The sequence below is a fragment of the Adiantum capillus-veneris genome, chromosome 2 (genome assembly GCF_014529385.1).
Source record: "Adiantum capillus-veneris isolate H3 chromosome 2, ASM1452938v2, whole genome shotgun sequence".
Classification (NCBI taxonomy): domain Eukaryota; kingdom Viridiplantae; phylum Streptophyta; class Polypodiopsida; order Polypodiales; family Pteridaceae; genus Adiantum; species Adiantum capillus-veneris.
The window spans coordinates 84,635,632-84,659,915 of NC_140932.1; positions in this window are offsets into that span (position 1 = coordinate 84,635,632).

A 24,284-nucleotide genomic window follows, 5' to 3' on the forward strand; every position below is an offset into this window, starting at 1 on the left:
GAGGCTCAAGAAATCGAGTTCAAGGGAATGGAACGAAAACTGAAACTGAAAAATCAGAAAAGAACAAGCGCAATAGAGAACACACGGAGTCCAAGCTAGAACGTAGAAACAAGTACAGAGAGCTCAAGAAAACTCTGAAAGAAGTTTGGACGACAGAAATTGAGAGTGGAGAGGACGAAAACGCCAAAATCAAGAAAAACATGGATGTTCCCTCTCACTATAGGAAATTCACAATAGAAGATAGGAAGGTGGTATTAACCCCACCTATTCGAGAGAGAAAGGAGAACGAATCTTATGACGGACCGGAGGATGCAAAAAAAGTTGATTTAGCAGCTCCAGGTGAGACACCTAGACCGGTGTACATAGCCATAGATTTGTCTCCAGGCGAGGAAAAGAGACTTTTGAGTCTTCTCAGAGAGTATAGGGATGTGTTTGCATGGTCTTATAAGGACTTAAAGGGAGTTGACCCATCGATATGCCAACACACAATCCCACTGAAACAAGACGCAAAGCCTAGCAGACAGAGACCATACACATATAATGATACATTTGCTAAGCGAATCAAAGAAGAGATAGATAAGCTAATGGAAGCTGAATTCAAATACGAGATTGAACACACCGATTGGGTATCTCCAATTGTGGTAGTACCCAAGAAGAACGGAAAACTCCGAGTGTGTGTCAACTTAAAGAAAGTGAATGCTGCAACAATCAGGGACAATTATCCCCTGCCGATAACTGATCATGTTCTAGAGCGTGTATCAGGGAAAACAGCATACTCCTTTCTCGATGGTTTTTCAGGATATAACCAGCTAGCCATAGCACTGGAAGATCAACATAAAACAGCTTTTGCAACGAAGTGGGGAATTTATGCTTATCGGGTTATGCCTTTTGGTCTAACCAATGCTCCCGCAACCTTCCAGAGGCTGATGACGCATGCTTTCAAAGAATACTTAAGGTTGTTTCTAGAAATATACATGGATGACTTATGTGTACATTCTCTTCTGAGAGATGAGCATCTAGAACACCTAAGAAAAGTATTTGAGAAATGTAGGACATATCGCATTTGTCTCAATCCTGAGAAATGTGTGTTTATGGTCCGACAGGGCAGAATTCTGGGACATATTGTCTCACAAAACGGAATATCCACGGATTTAGAGAAGTTAAAAGTTATAGTGGATATGCCTAGACCAACCAATGCGAAACAAGTACAGAGCTTTATGGGACATTGCGGATATTATAGACGATTCATTTACATGTACGCTATAATAGGCCAACCACTTTACAGGCTAATAGTGAACTTTGAATGGACAGAGGAGTGTGAGGAATCGTTCAAGAAATTGAAAGAGGCACTCATTACTGCTCCAGTCTTGAAATCACCAGATTGGGAGAAGATATTCCATGTGCATATAGATGCTTCGGCATATGCAATAGGATGCATTCTGGCTCAGCCAGAAGAAGGAAACATGGATTTTCCTATCTGTTACGCCAGTCGACAGCTCAACAATGCAGAGAAGAATTACACCACAACAGAGCGAGAAGGATTAGGAATGATATATGTTGTGAAGAAATTTCGGCATTATCTTCTAGCCAACAAGTTTGTGTTTTTTACGGATCACCAAGCCTTGCTCTACCTAGTGAATAAACCATGCAATACCGGGAGAATAGTGAGATGGTTCATTATCTTACTGGAATTCGACTTCACGGTAGTAGTAAAGAAAGGAAAAACACATCTTAGAGCTGATCATCTTTCGCGATTGACGAATGGAGAAGACCCTATAGGAGTAGATGACGACATGCCAGACGCGTACTTGTTCAACATAGAAATGATACCGAAGTGGTCTCAAAATGTTGTTAGCCTATTAACCTATGGAGGAGAGTTTGATAGAAAACACCATATTAGTGAATTTGGGAATTTCCTAATTTCCACTTTCAAAAAAAGCTTAAGATTTGACCACATGGCCAAATCTTAGTCAAAAGTTTGAGATCATGGCTCAAAAGAGCTTTTCAAGTACTACCTTATGGAAGGCTTTGGCCTTAAATTCGTTTTTGAGATTTGTCTATATGGACAAATATTGAAGACGTTGGTGATTCCAAATATGCTCTAAAGTCTCAAACTCTCTAATATGGTGTTAGAAGAGAATACAACCAGAAACATATTGCTATTCGGCAATCCAAGAATCTTCAATTGGTTGCAGGAAGGTTGTATCAATTGGGAAATGATCATATTTTACGACTATGCATCAATCCTGAGGAATATAATATATATCTGTGCGAAGCACATGTTCAGGAATGTGCATTTCATTGTTCAAGAAGGAACACATATAGGAATTTGTTACAATTGGGAGTCTCTTGGCCAGGAATGAAAGAAAGCGTACATGAATATGTCACTGTATGTATTATATGTTCATCGAAACCGCCAGCAGAGTATTCGACATTATATCAAATAATGATCGCTCCAGATTGGAGTCAGTATATTGTTGAATATTTCGACATTATACCCTAAACTCTATAAGAGAGGTAAAGACAACCAGCTTAGGATTTGTGCATCAGAGTCTGAGTATGTGATAATCCTAGAGCAAGCTCATGGAGGAGTAGGTGGAGGCCATTTCTCAGGTGATAAGACAGCAAAACTTGTCTTAGCCGCAAGAATATGGTGGCCAACATTACATATGGACGCTGAGGAATACGTTAAACGGTGCGATGACTGTCAGCGGACCAAAGTACCACTTAAAAGAGATGATATGCCGCTTAGACCAATGATGGGGGCAAGAGCTTTTGCAAAATGGGGGATTGATTATGTCGGATCCATTTCACCTCCTGCATATAAGACTCATACACAATACATCATTGTGGCTACAGACTATCTAACAAAGTGGGTCGAAGCAAAGGCAACTCAAAAAGCAGATGCCAGGACCACGGCACAATTTCTATATGAATACGTCTTTGTACGATATGGATTGCCAATAGAAATTGCGAGTGATCGAGGCACACATTTTATAAATGAAGTGATAGAGATCCTTCTAGATGAATTCATGGTAATCCATAGGAAATCAGCCCCGTATCATCCACAAGCAAACGGACAAGCTGAAGCAACAAACAAAACCATATGCATGGTCCTCACGAAGATTGTATCTGAGTCGAGAAATGACTGGGACCAGAAGTTGCATTCAACATTATGGGCATATAGGGTAGCATATAAAACATCAATAGGAATGACCCCATATAACATGGTTTTTGGGCTAAATGCTATCTTACCAATAGAATTCTTGATTTCAACCTTAAGGGTGGCTAAGGACCTAGAGTGGACAGGGCAGAAGCTTTCTGATAGAATAGATGACCTGGAAAAGCTAGATGAGCTTCGCCTAAAAGCAGTAGCTTCTATCTACGCTCAAAAAAGGCGACAAAAAGAATTTCTTGATAAGCATGTGCGGACTAAAGAGTTTAAGGTTGGGGACTATGTCCTAGTTTACACTCTGAAACAGCTGCATGCTAAGAAGCTTAAAAAGCGAGGGATGGGACCTCTGGTGATTAAAGATCTATCACCAAGTGGAGCCGTCAAGCTTGCTACATTAGACGGAAAAGAAATGCCCAATTGGATTAGTGGATGCAGAGTGAAAAAGTATCTTTTGCCGCTAACCCAAGACATGCTTCTCAAAATACATCAAGAAAAGCTACGTGTCCAGAAAAAGAAAATGATTTTGGAGGAAGCGCAAGCCAAGGCGAAGGAAAGAATGGAGAAAAAAAAACTACTGCGTCAGAAACAGCGCAATGAAGGAGCAATACGAATAAGCGCAGTCAGTATAACAGAAATGGATAATGACAAAGAAGAACCCATCATTGAATGCAAAGTAGGAACCAACCAAATCAGAGCCAGAGCACTATTGGATTCAGGAGCTCAAGCTAACCTACTTTCACTCAGTTTGTATAGACAATTGACAAATGACACTAAACTACAAACTGCCAAGAAAGAGTTAAAGAGTTACTCTGAGAATTCAATCAAAACTGTCGGATGCACAGTTTTACATATACAGATTAACCAGTATGTGTATCCGCATATGTTTTACGTGGTTGAAGACCAAGCTACACAACAACCATTATTGCTAGGACAACCATGGCAGAAGCAATACAATGCAATGATTGACTGGAGTTCTAAATCAGTGCTTATCAAATACGAAGGTGAAATTCAATCAGTTAAGTTCACCAAAGGAAAAGAGCCAACTCCAAAGGACGAATCCAAAGACAAAGGTAAACAACAACCAGAGAAAAAGAAGAAGCAATGGCAACCAAAAGTTTCTATACAACTGGATTACTCTTCGACGAGGAATTTTGAACAGTGGATAAGGAAGACAAGCAATAATATAACAGCTCAACCTTGGGAAAAAACGGAGTCAAAGTTGGTATGGAGACCAAAAAAGGTTGTGCCAGAGAACACAAAGGTGGAAAGCAGAGTCTTCAATACCAGACAACAGAGTGATTCCAGACAATCAAGGACAGTGAAACAGATCTGGATTCCAAAGAAGTTCATGACGGCACAAAGCTATAGGAAGCAAATTTGGATCCCAAAGATTTGTAAACAGGAACTCCCTTCAGTACAATCAACGGAAACTCCTAGGTATTTCAAGGCGAGGAAATCAACACAAAGGACAAAGCAGGTTTGGGTCGCAAAGAGTTTGTGGCAAGCACAAGCGAAGCGGAAGCAGATTTGGATTGTGCAAAAGAACAACAAAGTAAAGATGAATCCATCTACTGATTCTACTACCGAAGTATCACCAACCCAAAACCCGACCACCAATCCTTCAATCAAACAAAGAGCAGCTTTATTGGAAAGACTGTTGTATCATCGCTCTGCAATTGCATTGGGAACTTATGACCAAAACAACTACAATGCTTCGCCCACAAACACTTCATAGTCGTCCGGGAGGACTCAGACTAGGAGGGGGGGAGGTATACAGGTATACAGGAGTTACAAAGCAGCTACAAGCGCCAAAAACAAAGAAAAACAAAAATTATATTACAAGGGCAGTGTCTTACATGATTTTGCAATTTTTATGTTTGATTGCGGATATTGATAATATTTATGCCCTTATATACCTTGTTTTGCAACAAGAAGAGATCAAATGATGAATTTGGGTCTCTAGACGTGTAAATATCACTAAATAAGAGTGTTTTTGGAGCTAAAAACTCGTAATCCAAGTCCAAAAATCACAAATAAGTGTATATTCATATACACAGGGTTACCAGCTATTTGTTGTGTATGTTTGGAATTTTTTGGCTTCAGTTTGCTATTTTCTTTTATTTTTTATGATTTTCTTGATAAAAGTAAAAGAAAAATAAAAAAGCAGGTGAAATGAGATCGGAAAAAAGAAAAGAATAGACGGTGATGGTCCTAATGACAAGGGCAACCCATGGTAAAAATTGGGTACAATTCTGAAAAAGTTGCGGAAAGCCCGAAATGACAGAATTTTGGCAAAGTGGACAGATTTCTCAGAAACAGGTCAAACGGATTCCAAATTGAGAAATTTCAAATCCTAAAGTGCATTTCACGATGAGATAGGAGCACATGTCAAATTTGGTAACAAGTGATCCGGGAAGTCCGAAGTTAAGTATTTTTCACTTCACTTTCAAGCCCATTTCCACTATTACCTTCTTGGAGAGAGCAAAGAGCACACAGGAGCATCCGACCTTCTACCGCCTTCTACGACTGCTACGAGAGCTCAGAGGACACCAGACATGAGAGGTAGACTCGTTGCCATAAGCTTTTGATGCTTATCGTTAACTTTTGTCGCGAAAACTGACCAAAACCAAGAAAGAAGAGCAGACGGGGAATGGGAAAGAACGCTAGGTAGGGGCACAACCGCCTAACCAAACCTTGCAAGAACTTAGAGGTGGGTTACCCTAGCATAGAAGATGGGTTTCTAACACTCAAAGCTCGAGAAAGAACGACTTGAAAAACCCTAGGTCAACAGAGCCTGCAAGAGGCAAACAGGAAAAAGTTGTCGAAACGACACAAAACTTCTCAGGAAGCTTAACAACATCAAGGGCAATGCAACCATGGAGTATCTCCGGGTTTGGATCACCGAAAGTAGGTCGGAACAACCGATTCGGCTGCGGACACACAAAGTGTCATTTTGGCATAACGGCTAAAATTGACGACCAAATGACATGAAACTTCACAAGCAGCCTCAAATATACATGGATGACTTATGTTTGCAAGCAAAACCCAAAAGAAAGCTGATTCACTTACCGATGGTGAAAAAGACGCTTTCGGGCAACCAATTGGAGAAAGATGGAGAACGGGGAGCCAAAGTCAAGTTCAACCAAATAGATGGCTTCATAACATATCCAATGAGCTGGAAATGCAACTCTCGAGAAGAAAAGTTGAAGAAATTCAACTCCAAGGCAAAAAGACGACTTCGGAGACTGAAATGCCTATAAGGGGGCTTTTTAGCTAAACTGATGACTTTTTAAGTTGAAAACTAGTTAGCAGGGCTTAGGGCACTAGCACAAAGCATTCTTTGCACAAAAAGACCAACATTTCAAGAAAAGAAATCATACGCGTATGATGTCTCACAGCATGATTTTCACATCCATTTCAACATTTGAGTGAATAGCCTCATTCCACATGTTAATCACATCCTATGAACCAAGTATCATGAGAATTGGAGTTAGAAAACCCAAGGAAAACCAAAAAGATGCAAATTAGGCCATAAAATTGATTTTTGGTCCTAATTTTGTCAAAATAACTCCAAACTCAATGAAACTTTGTAGGATTGTTGATTAACACATCTAGTTAAAAGCTTCATTTCGGCTTTCAGTACTAAAAAGACGCTAACTTCTGAAATTGGAGTTACAGGATCCATGGATTCCGCCAAGTTATCAGCAACGAAGAGAAAAAGACCGACAATCAAAGATGCTCTTGCAGAAGCGGAACCCTTTGACATTCCAGCAGAAACCCTCAAACCAACCAAAACTTGGGTGGAGGAAGCAGTATTGGAGAAAGAGGGAATAAAGATCTACCAGGGGACTTTCAGAGATCCTCAAGGGCAAGCGGTGGATATACCGATGATCCCACAAGAATTGGTGGATTATAGCAGGTCAGAGAACATCAGCAGGTACCTGGAAAGGGCAGACTTGCACAGATTCTTCACCTCGAGACCATCAGGTGTGGATACAAGAAGAGTGTACGAGTTAGCAACATCCATTCATAAGGATGGGAAAGCCACATTGACAGCCATGGATGGAGAGAAAGTAGAAGTACAGATCACTCCACAGCTCATTGCAGACGCATTGAAGCTGCACAACAAAGGGAGCTCTGTCAGGGAAAGAAGGGAGGCTATAGAGGTTTATGGGTCCAAGAAACAGAGTGCAACCTATGGAGATATGGCGGACCAAAGAGCGGCAACCCTTTGCCGACTGTACAACCAGTTTCTCCATGTTTGCAGTAAAAGACCGCAAAAGTATACGACACCGCCCCATGCCATTGCGACCACCATCACATGGGCATTAAAGAGCAATATGCCAAAAGAGGTGAATGACGCTCAACACATCCACGAGCAAGTAATTGCCATGCACAACGAGAAGCCAAAGTACATAGGAGGAGCGGAAATTCTGACAAGAATAGCTTATGAAGCTATTGGAGCCAAAGATCAATGGCCAAAGGTTCCCTCCCAGAATGAGTGGCTTAGAGAAGCCGATGAGGAGGAAGAACAGCCTGAAGTATCCAAGAGGGCGTCCACAAGAGCATGCAGGAAACTAGAAATAGTTTCGGAACCTGAAGAGGATGTGGATGAGCCGCTTATGAAGAAAGCAAAGAAGAAAGTTGCTCCCAAGAAAACCAAAAGTCAGAAAGCAGCAAGAATGGAAAGACTGGTGGAGCAGTTTAGAGCGGAAAGAGCTCTAAAGGGGGACTTTGAAGAAAAGTGGGTGCCAGACCCCACCAAAGTCGGAACTAGCTCAGCCAGGCCACATGTTGATCAATACGATCAATATATTAGAGCTTATGAGGAGTCAGAGGCTATACTGGAGGAGCAACCTATCGAGCCATACACTGAAGAGGAAGTACGGCTTTTAAAAGCTGAGCTGAAAAAGGACGACAAGGGGAAGAAGAAAGTAGATGAGTCTACTGAACCTCAAGAGAAAGACGGGCAAGCAAACAAAGGGAAAGCCAAGATGACTGAGGACAATCAGCCCTCCTTTACTGATGTACCAAGCCCGAAGAAGACGGAAATCATTGTGGAAGAGACCACAATAGAGATGGACACGGCTGGTATGGAAAAGCCGGAGGCCGGGACCAAGGAAAAGGAGATAGATCCAATTCAGCAAAAGAAAAACGATTATGAGGATCTGGTAGCGATAGGGTACACTGAAGCAGAGGCCCTTCGGGCATTCTATGGGATCACCCTACAAAAACAAGATGATCGGAGAGGGACGGAGGAAAAAACAAGGAGTACAAAAGAAAGTGAAGAGAAACTGGACGAGCAGAACGTACTAGAAGAGCCGAAGCCAGTGGAGGTGGTGGCAGAAAAAGCTTTAGAGTTGACCGATGAAGATGAAAAAGACATGCACATGGTGCATGAACTGCTCAGCAAGATCAAAGAAAGATCCAAGGCAAAGGAAGTGGAGATTGAGACAGCCAAACAAAGGGAAGCCGAGTTGCAGAGGAAATTAGAGAATGCTATGACTGAATCTGAAAGTCATAAAGCATCACTCTACAACGCGGAAAACGAGAGAGACAGATTGATACTCCAGCTAGCCGAGGCTTCAAGAGAGGTAACAAGTGCATAGGAAGCAAAGGAGCGGATAGAAGATGAGTTGGAGGCAGCCAAGGATGAGCTCATTGAGCTAAGGGAAAGAGTCGAGCTCCAAGAAAGAACAATCACTAGACTCAGGACTATTCCTAGAGCTAGCAGAGCAGGAACCGAACAAGAGGGAGCTCTTGTACCAACTCTGGAAGACCAGGTCCGAAGCTTACAAAGAGAGCTAAGATTAGAGCAAGTGCAAAGGTTGCACATTGCGGAGGGATCATTGGCAGCAGAGGAGAGGCTCACTTTAGAAAATCAAACACTAAGAACAGAGAATGAGACCCTCCGCAAACAGCTCCAAGATCTACAAGAGCAACAAAGAAGAGAGACAGAGACACCACAAGAAGAATCAGGTGGAGCAGCCATAGAACTACCAGAAACTGGAGAGGCAACCACAATTGAAGATCCAGCCCCAGTTCACGAGGTGGCCTCGACTTCAGGAATCTCTGAAGAAGAAGAACAAAGGCTCCATGACCAAATAGAAAAGTCAGCAGAGGAGAGTGCCAAGGCGGAAATGGAATGGGAGAGGAGACTCCTCATCTCCATTAGACTTCAGGGATTAGACACAAAAGTTCTCCATGAAGAGTGGATGCAACCTAGCCTGCCTTTCCCTTTGATGAAGTTTGAAGTGATAAAAACGAAAAAGAGAATAGAGGAGGAGCAGTATATCGCTCTTTACGAAGGCGACATCACAAAAGAGGAACAATCAAAGAAGATTGTAGATTCGCAGCCTAGATGGAGGAAAGGTTGGTTGAACAAATACCCAGCCTACCTCATCTACTTGGTGGAGGCACCAAAGGAGATTTGGGAGAATGCAACCTTCTGCCCGGTGCCAAGAGTCAGAAGCTGGAAAGAGCATGGCAGGATTGTAGAAAAGAAGCCAAATTGGCTTAATTACCCCAGGATGCCAGGACCAAAGGTAGGAGAGAGAATAGGTAAAGCCTACATGGTGAAAACCCTAACGGGCACCATCAAGCTCTTTACTGGCTCTCCTGACCTTTCGTGTCAGATGCTCAAGAAAATTTGCAGTACTCTCTTAGCTTGCATTGAAGTGTTCGCGCCAGATAAAGCCACGACCTTGAGTCTACTATCGACGGCCGACACAGTGACTGATATGATGTATGATCTTTCATTGCAGCCTTCTCCAAAAGTGTTGCACCTCCTATACCAGAGGATTATGTTTTTGCCAAGCTTCCACATGCAAACATTTGAAGAAGCTTTCTACACCGGCTTTTTCACCCACGAAAGTAAAATATTCGGCCCAACCTTGACCATCGGCAACCTACGATATGAATCACATTTGCAGATGCTCAAGACGACAGGACTTTATTGACCAAGCATAAAAGTCATGTCAGGGACGACATGAACGCAGAGGGGGGGAGTGTTGAGCCAGCAGAGGATCACACCCACATTTTTGCTCACACTCATCATTTTTGTAACCATTGATTGTAATAAATGTCTTTCCGACATTGATTTTGAATGGAGCCATTCATTAAGTAACGGGACTCAATTGAGTTTCCAGCTTGTAATCCCGAAGTAATTTCACTCGCTGATGTAATTAGTTAGAGATGTTCTCACCTCCAAGGCTGAGGTATATAAGCCAAAGTTTTTGTAACCTAAGGGGGGATTCAGATTATTAATCAAAGTGAGTTTTTGAGCGCCGTGACTGTGTCTAAGAGAGAGAGAGAGAGTCTTATCTACTTGCTACGCGAGCTACGGAGACGCCATTGGAGAAGCGACACCGCCATTGTGTTAGCAACGGCGAGAGCTACGCATTGATACCAAGAGTGCGCGCTATCGGCTTCTATGTGTGGTAAGTTCCTAGGAGCTTCGGTGTGAGTTTTCTTCCAACTCATGTGTCGAAATAGAGCGTGCAGCATATCTATAGAACCACAACGAGTAGAGCTACACATTAGTACCATCGGGGTCAAGTTTCGATCACCTGTATTTTTCGGCCTGTCTTCATACGCGTTTACCGCACAGAGTGATTATAGGTTGATTTTGTAGTTCAAGTCTTTAGGGTGTTGTTCTTACCTAGTGTATAGACTTCCCCTTGAGTTTGAGATCGATCCAATGATTCTAGATCCTGTTTCGTATAGCATTCGTTCGTAGTAAGGATTTCAGTCACTTGCGTATTTTAGAACTTAGATTTGATTTCCTTAGTAGTGATTGTCATTAGAAGGTCGAGTAGGTGATTTGACACCCACCTAGTTGTTTCCATGCGCCTGCGGGTCAAGCTCCGTCCTCGTCTGACAAATTCTGTTGTTGGTTGAGTTCTCGCTATTTAGCTTCCGCTAGCGGCGTAACCGCCTTAATAACATGTTTATTTTAAAAAATAATACTTTAAAAAAAATTTTATTATGAACAGAGCCCTTTTTAAATGGGCCCTTATAAATATTGCATGCTCTCATAAACCACTCATTTCTTAAGAACAGGTGAGCTCTTACCAACGAAATGGCGCGCACCAAACAAACCACGAAAGAGCATCCGCCTGCCAACAAAAACACCCTCCAAGGATGTGAGAAGTCTTCATGGCTTAAAGGCACAAGAAAACGGCCACGAACACCTAGCCGTTCCAAGAACTCTTCTGGTAGTGGGCATGGTGGTAGGGCACGAGAGTCATCGAGGACTGTTGAACCTCCACCTCCTCAAGATATAACACCTAGAAAGAGAATGGAGCAACGTGCCCAGTGCTGGAGAGAAGAAAGGGCCAGCAAACAACAGAGTCCGATAGGGAGCAGTCGTCGTGCCACCAATCACAAGCAGGACCATCCAGGACTCGGGTGGTCCATATAGACACTGAATCAGAGAGTGAGCCACCATGACTGCGAGATAAAATACCGTTCACACATCGGGTCGCCATTGGGGGGAAGACATTGCCTCGAGGCAAGGGAGCTCTCCCCACACAAGAAGATCGGCAGCCAAGGGAAGAGGAAGAATCAGAAGAGGCTACAGAACCAGCCCCTAAGCATGTAAACAGATGCAAGTCTAAGTTTTTCAAGAAGCCTAAACGCCGCCCGCCAGCAAATGTGCAAGTGTCCCCAAGACAACCGCAGCGGCGCCGAAAAATAGCAAGGGCATTTGCAGAAATCCGCCACTACCAGAAGACGACGGAGCTTTTGATTCGACGCGCCCCCTTTGCTCGCACAGTGAAGGAGGTGCTTCAAAGCTATGGAAATCAGTATAGAATGCAAGCAATAGCGCTAGAGGCTATTCAAGAAGCTGCAGAGGTCCACATCATTTCGGTGTTGGAAGATACCAACCTATGCGCCATTCATGCAAAGCGAGTGACAATACAGCCAAAAGATATGCAGCTTGCACGTCGATTGCGACGAGACTTCGAGGATTAGCCGAAGTTACCCCTCTTTTTGTATTGCACACCCTTATCTTTGTAATGATTTGATTTTCCAATGACAATATGATCAACAGTTGTGTCTACTGTGTCTATTATCTTTGTAATAAAATGACTTTGTAATTTCAAGTTATGTATGTAATTTCAGTCAATTTCAATAAATTTACGTATTTTAAGTACCCTTGGGGGTAGATAAGCCTACAAGGGGCAAAAAAACGCCTGGCCACAAGGGCGCGCAAATGGCTCATCCATCAGTTTTGGATGGGCCATTTGCGTGCCCTTGTGGCCAGGCTTTTTTTTGCCCCTTGTAGGCTTATCTACCCCCAAGGGTACTTAAAAAGCACAAATTTACTAAAACCTATTGGTTTTGCAACATTATTTTACATGGATCCTTGTGGACACCCTTTTTTGGCCATTTCAAGCTTTGAATTCCCTATAGGATATCAAAAAAAAAAAACATATTGTGAAACCAAATGTCTATGCAACATTAATTTGGATTTTTCAAATGTCCAATGTAATTGGATTTTTTGGTGCAGGGGTGTACTAGGTAGAGCTAAAGGAGGTGATAGTGTGCTAGAAACTTCATTTCATAATTGATTTCACCTTTTCTAGTGTCCTTGAGTGTGAACATATGCTAGAATTGCCATAAAAAGGGTGCATCTAAATTAATGATGCAAAACCAATTCATTTCAATAAATTTGTGCTTTGTAAGTATCATAGGGGGTAGATAAGCCTACTAGAGGCAAAAAAAGCCTGGCCACAAGGGCACGCAAATGGCCCATCCAAAACTGATGGATGGGCCATTTGCACGCCCTTGTGGCCAGGCTTTTTTTGGTCCTTGGTAGGCTTATCTACCCCCTAGGGAACATAAAATACCTAAATTTACTAAAATTGACTGAAATTACATACATAACTTGAAATTACAAAGTCACCAATCAAAACAATTTTCATATTACCAATTGAAACAATTTTCAAGATTGACAAATCACATTCAAAAGAATTTGCAAGATAGAGAGACAATTTCAAATATTTTTTATTACTTCCAAAACGGTGATTTTACATCATGTAGCTGAGGAGTTCATAATTTTTTTGACCATTTCCTGGCGCCTATTTTGCGCGTAAGGCAACTCCCCAGTCAAGAGGGACTGCACTATGGCCTTTGGGTCATTTGAGCCAATGGAAGCATGTATCCCTATCTGGGAAAACAATTTACCACAAAAGCCAGTGCCAAACGCTGTGCATACAAGGGATCTACGCACTAGGAACACTTGATGCGCAGTTTGAGCAATGGTGCTCAAACACAAAAACTTGCTCAAAGCTTTTAACGACCAAGTCATAAAATGGGCTTGGGGAGTAAAAAGCTTCATTATGGATAATGGCCACATCGCCAGGGGGGAGTTGTCCTAGGTAATGCGCAAGGGAAGCTTGAGGTCCAAAGCTCGTCTGCTTGCCACCCATCCTTGCAGCAAAATCATCAACCTCCATGACTTCCTGTCATAAACCAATGAAGGTTGAGAAAAAAGACAATGAAAGATAAAATAGTAACATGAAAATTAGGATACAGTTTACCTCCTGCTCCTTGTCGTCCTCCTCCCTGTTGCCCTTTGCATCCAATTCAATGCTCCCATGCACCACAGATACGAGCTTTGGATCATCAAATGAGAGGTTGCATAATGGCATAGGCATCCTAGCAACCTCAACCTTGGCTTGCGTGGCTTGGAATTCTTCATCATCCATGTGCAACTGCTCTGCTGCCAGGACCTCCGCACATACAACTGCAATAGTGTCAGCAACAGAGTCCCCATCTGGAAAGAGCTTGCTTTCTAGGGCATCTGGCGTATTGTCTAAGGGACATTTGGTGTTGTTGCATAGCACACTCAAGCATTCATCCATGTGCAGGCCAAATGCTTTCTCCAAATCATGCAGAAACACATACTCCTCCCCATCCACTACCACTGAGGAGAAGTGGTTGATTTCTACCTCCGGGATAGCCACATCCGTCAGTGGTAGTGACACTGGAGTGTCACTAGGGCCAGCCACAACTATGGATTTCTCAACCACTTCCTCAAGACCCCTAGGGTACTCGAGCCGGAGTGCCTTTCCTTCTGTTGCAGGGTTCATGGGGATAACCTGCTGCTCCTTGGTGTCCTTGATAAAGAACCCAACCTGAAGGTGTGGTAAGCGGAGCTCCTTCAAATCAGGTTCCTCGCTCACCAAGAAGATAAATGTTGCGAGCCGAGAAAGGTACTCCACCCCCAACTTGAGCTTCTTGAGCGCTGACACCCCTGGGCCTTGCTCGTCCAAGTAATGGCCTGCATTGGTTGCAATTTCTTGGAATCGTTGCAATCGCTTGGAGAATGGGCGATCACCTTTGTGTATATAGCGCAAAAGATCGTAAGGCACCCAGATCCTTGCATGTGGGGGGATAGATACAGAATATTTTATGATGCTCTCCTCCATGAACGCAAAAATCTCGGCAAATGCATCCATGTAAAGGGCAATTGTGGCGTCAAGGTCAGGGAGACGAGTAAAAAAGGTGTGGAGGTCCAACTTCCCTTTGTATTTGGTGTCCTCGAGGAAGAGGATGAAGCGTGACAAAGGGGTGGATGTGGCTGCAGATGCAGAGGCTGTGGAAGCATCCATGTCTAGCCTGGGGTGTAGATAGAGAGTGGAGGAGCTCAAGAGTTGCAAAAGTGAAAATAGTGAATGAGTTAGGTGGTCCCCCTTTTATAATGGACCCTTTTTTTAAGACATTTTTTTAAAAAAGGCACTTTCACCAAAAAATGATTCTCATCTCAATGCAAAAAATTATATTCAAAGGCATGATTTGCCGAAGTAAATCATGTTGATTACATCGGGGATCAGTTGAAAATTGCAAGAATTACAAAGTTATAAGATCGATAGCATAGTTCCATCCATCCCCCAGTCCTCCTCGACCTTCAATTTGTCTTCCATTCTCTTCCCAATCTGCGGACATTCATTACAATAAGCATCCAATGATCGACAAACCATGATGTATTGAAAATGTGGTGGAAGGATTCTCACCTTGTGACCTTGTAAACGAAATTGTGCTTGTTGAAGGGCCTCAAAATCCATAATAACCAAATGTTCTCGAACATTACTAAGACTCCAATGCTTGTTCACTTGGACTGCCTCCAAAGCATCGTTGGGCATCTTCACTGCAATGTAAAAGCTTGCAATAGCGCCGTCTACACTCTGTAAGGGAGTCCACACTCCAAGCTTGCACATCCAACGATCATAGTGAAATCGTATGTACAAGGAGGTGCAGGATTTCAAATAGCGCATTCCAATACCTGAAGCTCCAACCTTACAACGGTACTGGTCCCCATTGTGCATGCCCTCCACAAAACCCCATTCCTCTTCTAAAAGCCTTCCTAATTCCTCGTAATGCGCATCTTTACATACAAGCATTGTGGTAGTCTCCACAAATCCAAACTCTTAAAAAATGTGCACAAAACAATGAATAGGCAAACACCAACTCAAGCCCACAGACCTAGAAGCTTTAGAGTATTTCAAAGAGTTTTGGACATCCATTATCATCTTTTGCTTGAAAGATGCTACTGACCACAAATCTGGCACCGGCCACTCCATACTTAATAAGGAAGTTACTTTGATGGGTTCAAACATTCCAAACGCTTGTGTAGAAGTAGGGACAATATAGGAGTAAGAATAGAAGAAAATCCTTCTTTGAACCAGTTTGGTTGGGCAAAGATTTCTCCAATATCCGCATGTATAGCATTGAATGTGCCGGAGAGACTATGTAGTGGCTGCTCCTCCACCAACGTGGATGGAAATATGACTATAAATGCATGACAAATCTTAAGTATGAATCCATAATAACATTACACTGTGATTTCACACCTAGCTTTGTATCCTCAAAACATGTACTTACAATGTGTTGGAAATCGGGGTGGTTGTTGCAAATGCATGGTTGACATTGAGAAAACATGTTGCACAATGGCTACGGTCCCCTTGTCTTTGGGGTTCTTGAAGCCAAGGAGCTTTCCTTTCCAATGAAGATCCAAGTTTGCACAATTCCGCACACGATGAGGGCCAATAGCAGATGGTTGCATGTATACCCAATCACCTTTGGTGAACTCTTGTGGCACCCACTCATCATCTACACCTCTAGTGTTGTGGCATGCAAGTGCTGTGACCTCATCCTTTGGCCGCCTTTGCGAAGTAGAGTTGGCCATGGTTGAGCAAAGAAAACTAGGAGGAGGAGAAGGACCTTGCTTGTTGCTACAATGTAGGTGGGAACAAGTGATATGAGAAGGTGGTTAACCCTTGTGGCAATGGGAGGAGAAGGTGGATAACCCTTGCTTGGTGTGGCAATGGAAGGTGGTAGGGGAGGAGAGAGGAGCTTCCTTGCTGCAGCAATGGAGATGGTGTAGAGAGAGAGAGTGTCCGGGAGTAGAGGATGAGTGTGATGGTTGCAACCAAGGAGGGGTTGGAAAGGGGTTCTAGAGAGAGAAAATCACTTTTTGCGTAAGAACTACTTTTGGGGGAGCTCTGGATAGCAAAAAAAGATTTTTCAAAAGTTTTTTTAAAAATTTGAATTTTAGGGTTTTTGGGTGCGCGTTTTGACTTTTTGAGGTCAAAAAATGTTTTTTTGACCATAAAATAGTTTTAGGAGGGTTTTAAGAAAATGAAATTTGAGTTTTGAAAATTTTGAAAAAATTCAAATTATTGGAGATTTTTCAAAACCGGATCAAAAAGGAGGTGGAAAGGGCTACCCCATCGAAGACGCCACCTGGGAGGATGAAGTATCACTTCGCAAAGATTTTCCCAATTTCAGTTGAGATGAGGACATCTCAATTTCTTAAGTTGGGGTGATTGTAAGGTTTCCATTTTTCGAAACCTTAAAAATTGTACAAAGCTTGTAACATTAAATGGAAAACCACTGTTGAAGGATTCAAACATGGCTAATATTGGTATTTTTGGAATCATAAACAGAGCTTTACTATGTTTAGTAATTTTCAGAATCTGAATCCGATAAAAACTGGAGAAGTTACAGACCCTGGAAGATTACAATAGGAATTCAATTAGTAATGAAAATTGGATGGTTTCAGTAATAATCATTAACAAGGACTTTTTACACTAAGGTTCTAGAATTAACTGGTAATTCTAATTTTCATCATTAGAATCTGAAAAAAAAATCAACCAAAGTAAATTCTGGAAGGTATGGGGGCTGTGTGGAAGCTAGGGGAACCTGCCAAGGACAGAGATAGCAGCAGATGGTGCAAATTGCAAGCTGGGGGTTTGCTTGGAGTGTAGAAACCTGCCAGAAGCTGCCCGGTGCCCAGAAAAGTTATAAAAGGACCCCCTTCTCTTCATAATTTCTTAAACTCGGGGCCTTGATACTCCCTCTCTCATCTAGAGAGAACACTACGCAGAAATCATTAGAGATTAGTCTCTAGTTGATTAACCTAAACGGTAATTAGTCTAATCCTTCTTAATTAGCAAGGTTAGATTAAGCTATTTTGTTAATAAATCAAAGATTAGGCCTATGTATACTCATAAACCCTCTCTTAACTAATTATTCTCTACTGATTGTTGTAATTAAGCTTGGTAATGTTAAGCTAATTAATTATCCTATCATATTAGGACTGAAATTAGCCAAATTAACCATGAATTAATGGGAAATATATTAATTAAGATTAGATTAAGTTGAGGTATTTATAAGAGTTGTATTCAACAGTAATTAAGCTAGGAAAATTATCCTATAATTTTGTGAGTAATTTTTCTAATTAATTAGGCAGAATTACACTATTTTTTAGAAAAAATTAAAAGGAAAAATAATCAAATTGATCCCAAATGCTTTGAGTTATTTATAAGTGGTTAACTAGGTGTTAAGAAACCCATTATAATTAGCAAAAGCTAAGATAATTAATTTATCTAATTACCTTAGCACAAATACTCTGTTGTTAGGAAAAATTAAATAGAGGAAATTAGTAAATTGATTTCAAATGCTTTGAGTTATTTATCAGTGGTTAATTAGGTGTTAAGAAACCCATGATAATTAGAATAAGCTCAGATAATTAATTTACCTAATTACTTTAGCAGAAATACTCCATTTTTAGGACAATTTAAATAGGGGAAATTAGTAAATTGATTTCAATTGCTTTGATCTATTTATCAATAGTTAATTAGGTGTTAAAGAACTCGTGATAATTAGGAGAAGCTCAGATAATTAATTTACCTAATTACTCTAGCAGAAATACTCTGTTTTTAGGACAAATTAAATAGGGGAAATTAGTAAATTGTATTCAATTTCTTTGAGTTACTTATTAGTGGTTAATGAGGTGTTAAAAAACACGTAATAATTAGGATAATCTCAGATAAATAATTTATCTAATTACTTTAGCAGAAATTCTTTTTTTTGGACAATTTAAATACGGGAAATTAGCAAATAGACTCAAATTGAATTGTGCTATTTATTAGAGGTTAATTAGATGTTATGAAACCTGTGAAAATTAGGAAAAGCTCAAATGAGTACCCTAGTAGATTACTTTAGCAGAAATACTCTGTTTTAGGGACAAATTAAAAAGGGAAAATTATCAAATAGATTCAAATTGACTTAAGTTATTTATCAATCGTTAATTAGATGTTAGGAAAGTTGTGATAATTAGGAGAAGATCAAATGAGTAATCTATCTAATTACTTTAGCAGAAATACTCTGTTTTTTGGACAATTTAAATAGGGGAAATTAGGAAATAGAGTCAAATTAAACTCAGTTATTTATCAACAATTAATTAGATGTTATGCAAATCGTGATAATTAAGACAAGCTCAAATAATTAATCTACCTAATTACTTTAGCAGAAATACTCTATTCTTTGGACAATATAAATAGAGGAAATTAGCAAATAGACTCAAATTGAATTGAGTTATTTATCAGAGGTCACTTAGACGTTGGGGAACCCGTGATAATTAGGTTACCATCAGAAAATTAGTTTCACTAAATATCCCAGTAAAATTACATTATTTTTAGGGGGAAATAAAAAGGGAAATATAGTAAATTAACCCAAAAACCTTTGATATCAATATTAGAGGAAGAAACCACCTTGAGGAATCCATGATAAATATCCCAACCTTAGATAAATAGTTTAGATATGTATCTTCAATAAAAATAACCGATTGTTGTATAAAATGGACAAGGGAAATTAGGAAATGAATTTATCTAATTTCCAAATAAATAACCGAGGTCTAAAAATCATTATTGAAGAGTGGGAAAAATTACTTATAGCATAAATAAGTTATAGAAGGAATATCTCCTCAAATCCACTATTAAAGATACCTATTTATTCCAAAAATCCTTATTTTTGGGTAAACAAGAAAAAAGAAGACTATTCAATGATGCTTCTTTTTATAAGGCTTCCGACATGGCTCCCAAGAGAACCAGGGGAAATCCTCTGATTGAAGAAGAGGATCTTAGTAACAAGCGAAACAAAGCAACTAATGACCATGAAGTAGGGCCTAGCCATAGGCCAACAGCGAAGAGTCTACGGGCACCTTCCCCACAGCACATGGACGAGCAGTCCCAGGTGGATTTCTATTATGTTCACTAATAGCTTTTAAAGTTCATTTTAAGTTAAGCATTGCATACGTAAGGTTAGGAAGGATAAATTGGTTGTAAATGGAAGGTAACTTCTACGAAACCAACGAGCAATGATTGTAACTAGGAAAGAAATGATTGGGTTATGACTGATTGACTTAGGAAAGAAATGTTTGACCATCCTTAAAACAGCTTGTCTCAAGACACCTCTGATTCCTTGGAAATATTTTACTCCAGGTAATGAGTAATGATGGAGATACCATCATGGAAGAGTGGGTTACCTCGGCACGTGTGGAGGCTTTGCCCCGTTCTTGTTTATATTTATGGATAGTACTTTCAAGTATATTCTAGAGGAACCGCCCGATTGTATGGGCAACTGGTTTTGGTGTATGGGCGCCCGGACTTTGGGTGATGTTTTTTCCACCCCGGTTTTTATAAATAAGGAATGGGTGCCGTTTTTCACCCCTATATAGGTGGTCTTGAGACAAGTTAGTACTGGTCAGAGATACTTCAGAATGACAGTACCTTGTCTTAAGTCTAAAGATGTTTGCTTTCTGAAAGAATGTCTTCAATACTGTTTTCAAAGGTTATCTTAATGAAATGCAGTGTGAAAGTTTTTTTTTTTTTTTAATCATTGTTTTAATTGTGAAAAAAATGTGGTAGTAATTCAACAACACAGAAATCATGTGTGAGTGTGGGGTGGTAAGTGGGGATTGACTAAGGTTGTCAATCATGGACGGGTGGACCTGATTTGTCAGGTAACTATCCATTCTCGTGCACTAAAACGTCTAGAAACTTCTTCACATGGAAGAGGAATCCACCAACGGCTGTGCCCTCACATATGCTAGGGGGGAAAAAACGTTGGCTAAGGAAACCTTAATCTGAAGGAGGAAGATATAGGGCCGGAATTGTTTTTATATGGTTCGGTTTCCACTGTGAGACAAGACTAGGTCTCTTGTAGGGCTATAAACCTAAACCATTGTCAATGGTAAGGGTGAATTTCCTGGAATTTCCTTGTTTAAGGACTCTGACTTTAGTAGGCGTAGAGACCTGTCAATGGTACCATCCCGTCTTTGGTGTCGGCGGGATTGGGGACCTTACATAATACCAATGTAACATTTAATGCACTAGTAACTTGTGTGTAGTGGAAATTGATAACATAGTGAGCATTTCATTAAGAACAAGTTTTTAATGAGGATAGAGAGAGTACTTAATTAAGAAAGCAACATAGCAATTTACACGTAGCTAATTTGGCATCGAAAATACATGAAAAGAGAGAGACATAGAACAATTGACACATTTGAGGACCGGATTTACATGGAGCCAGTGGTCCCAACTCCATAAAGTCTTTGTATTATAGCTTATCCCATCAAAGAAGACTTTTGTAAATACAATCTTTGTGTTCCTTGATAAAACTAGTTGGTCTAATGAAGATGGAAGTTTCATACACCAAATTATGCTTGAAAAACACACCTAGTGTCCCTAGCCTCAGTCCCAAGACCTCACACACCTTCAATAATGATGAGAGCTAGCAGGGAATGAGGATAGACTGAGAGGAAGAAGAGGTATCTTACGAGAAAGAAGTATTCTCCTCACATAATCACTCTAATAGCATAGCTTAGCTTAGTAATTCCCGCACACTAAAACGTCTAGAAACTTCTTCACTTGGAAGAGGAATCCACCAACGGCTGTGCCCTCACATATACTAGGGGGGGAAAAGCGTTGGCTAAGGAAACCTTAATCTGAAGGAGGAAGATATAGGGCCGGAATGTTTTTTTATATGGTCCCGTTTCCATTGGGAGACAGGACTAGGTCTCTTGTAGGGCTATAAACCTAAACCATTATCACTGGTAAGGGTGAATTCCCTGGAATTTTCCTTGTTGAAGGACTCTGACTTTAGTAGGCCTAGAGACCTGTCAATGGTACCATCCCGTCTTTGGTGTCGGCGGGATTGGGGACCTTACAAGTGGTATCAGAGCATGGTTTAATAAGGTCCTGACCTTAGAAGGGTAAAAGTTGAGAAATAGGCACAAGTTGTATTGCATTTTTAATTATGGTATATTGTGAAATGAGAATTTCCCTATCAATACAGGAAAATATCCGCCAAGCTTACCAAAAGTTTGTGATTTTCAAGATCATGTTCGAGGCTGCTTGCAGCTCCAACAACTTTGTACTTTGCAAGAGCATCATGCAGTTGTTAGATTTAATGTTTTCCCCTCCCACTACATGGGGAATCGGCTGGTCACAATTTGGTGGAATTTTCCTGATTGGATGCGGGACAGTTAGAAGGGTTGACAACTCAATTTAAAAAGACTCAAGTGGGCAGAAATACTTCGGACCATGGAAGTTTTCTTCTTCAGTGGGACTGAAGATCCAGATCAGACCATTGTTGTAGATGGGTAGAAGTGTCACAGAATCAGTGGGTCTATGATCCGGTAGCCACAGTAATATACCTAGGTAGGATCAGGCCCATGAGGGTAGGCCCAAAGCTTAAGGGACCAAAAGACGTCATCTTTTTTGATCCCCTGTCAGACCCACCAGTGGTAAAGAGGATGTTGATTTAGGGAATCACGCATTGTATATAGCATGAGTCCATCTTGTATATAGTATGAGTCCATCTTGTACATAGTATGAGTCCATCTTGTATATAGTATGAGTCCATCTTGTACATAGTATTAGTCAGTGTTGTATCAACCTTTGTATATACCATGGTTTTATGACATGCTTGTGTAGTTTAATTGAGATGGTGATGATGATTGTCAGATTTCTGCTTTCACTGTTTTAAAAGTATATAGATTAGAGAACTTGCATGACAAAACAAAAGTAGTGTAATCACTAAATCCTTTTTCATTAATTACAAACTCAGGGAAATGCAAAAAGTCTCTATACTCCCACCCAGGAAAAGAAACTACTGTTAAAACAAGTTCAAATCCCAACTTTCAAGGGAGAAGAAACCAACTTAGAACATGATGTGAAGCATTGCTCGACGCCATGGATGATTATTTCTTGGGAGCAGGAACTGCATTAGAAAATCAGGCAATATTAGGAATGTTTCGACTCACCAGAGATGCCAAACTCTGGTGAAAACAATACTGTAGAGATAATCATTCCATTAGTCCCTCTTGGGAAAGAATGAAGTAAGCACTGAAAGAAAGATATCTTCCTCCATCTCACCAAGCTATCAAAATGAATGAGTTCTTCGCCCTCAAATAGTTAGGGCTTACTTTGGAAGAGTATTACACCAAATATGTGTCTTTACGACGTTACGCACCACCAATGACTATGGAACAACAGATTGCTCATTTCTGTCAGGGTCTAAACAAACCCTTGAGTAACCGCTTGGAAGCTATGAGACCCACCTGTATTCAAGATGCTCTTCTAAGAGCTAAACCACTTGCAGCTGAAGGAAATCCCCCTACCAGGAGCTATTACAACTACAATAACTTTAGAGGAAGAGCAAGGGGGAATTATAATCAAGGAGGTCAACGGAGGGTAGTGTCAACTACAGCCACTATAGAACAGACCTTTCCAAACATCAGATGCTATGGATGCAATAGAATGGGACACTACAGGAGTCAATGTCATGAGGGGAAAAATCCTCAAGATGCTACCGAAACCACTCCTCAGACTCAGATAGGACAAGGAAATAATCAAAGAGGTAGAGGCAATAGAGGACGAGGCAGAGGAAGAGGTAGAGGAGCCAGATTTTATGCTGTAGTAGGAGAGCCTACCTTGTTGGATGAGGAAGATGAAAGAGCTACTCTTTTTGCCACTATTGACAACCCTGGAGCTCGGCAACAGTATGCTGTCATCCAAACCACTGCAAACAGAGAAGGTGAAAAATTTGAACTACTTATAGATTGTGGAAGCACACACTCTTTTCTCTCTCCTAAATGATTAAGGAAACTTAAATTGAACCAATATCCCACCAAGAAATTAGTAGTAGAACTAGCCAATGGGAAAGAGGTTATATCTCAATTTACAGCTAGGGAAGTTGAGTTTGAACTAGGGGAACCCTGATTTCATCCTACTTTCGAACTCTACCAGTAGGAATCTATGATGGTATTCTAGGAATGGATTGGTTAATCAAAAATCAAGCCCAAATTCACTGTGCTCAAGGGAACTTAAACTTCGAAAATCACTTAGGTGAAGAAACATTAGTACAAGGATTAAATGGAAAACCTAAGGCTCATTTAGTCAAGGCTAGTCTACTTTTGAAGGGGTTATGTAAAGGGCAACAGATATTTGTAGTAAAACTCAATAAATCAAATGATTCAAGGGACAACACAACTCCAGAATGGCTTAAATAATTTTCAAATATATTTCCGGAAGATCTTTCGAATTTACCTCCTCCCAGGGATATAGACCACGAAATGGAAACCTTCCTAGGTAGTGAACCAATTTCAAAAAGACCCTACAAAATGTCCCTCCCTGAAGCTATTGAATTAAAAGAACAGCTTCGTCAGCTTATTAAACAGGTATTCATAAGACCAAGCATTTCACCTTGGGGAGCGCCTGTTCTATTCCAAAAGAAGAAGGATGGATCTTTACGT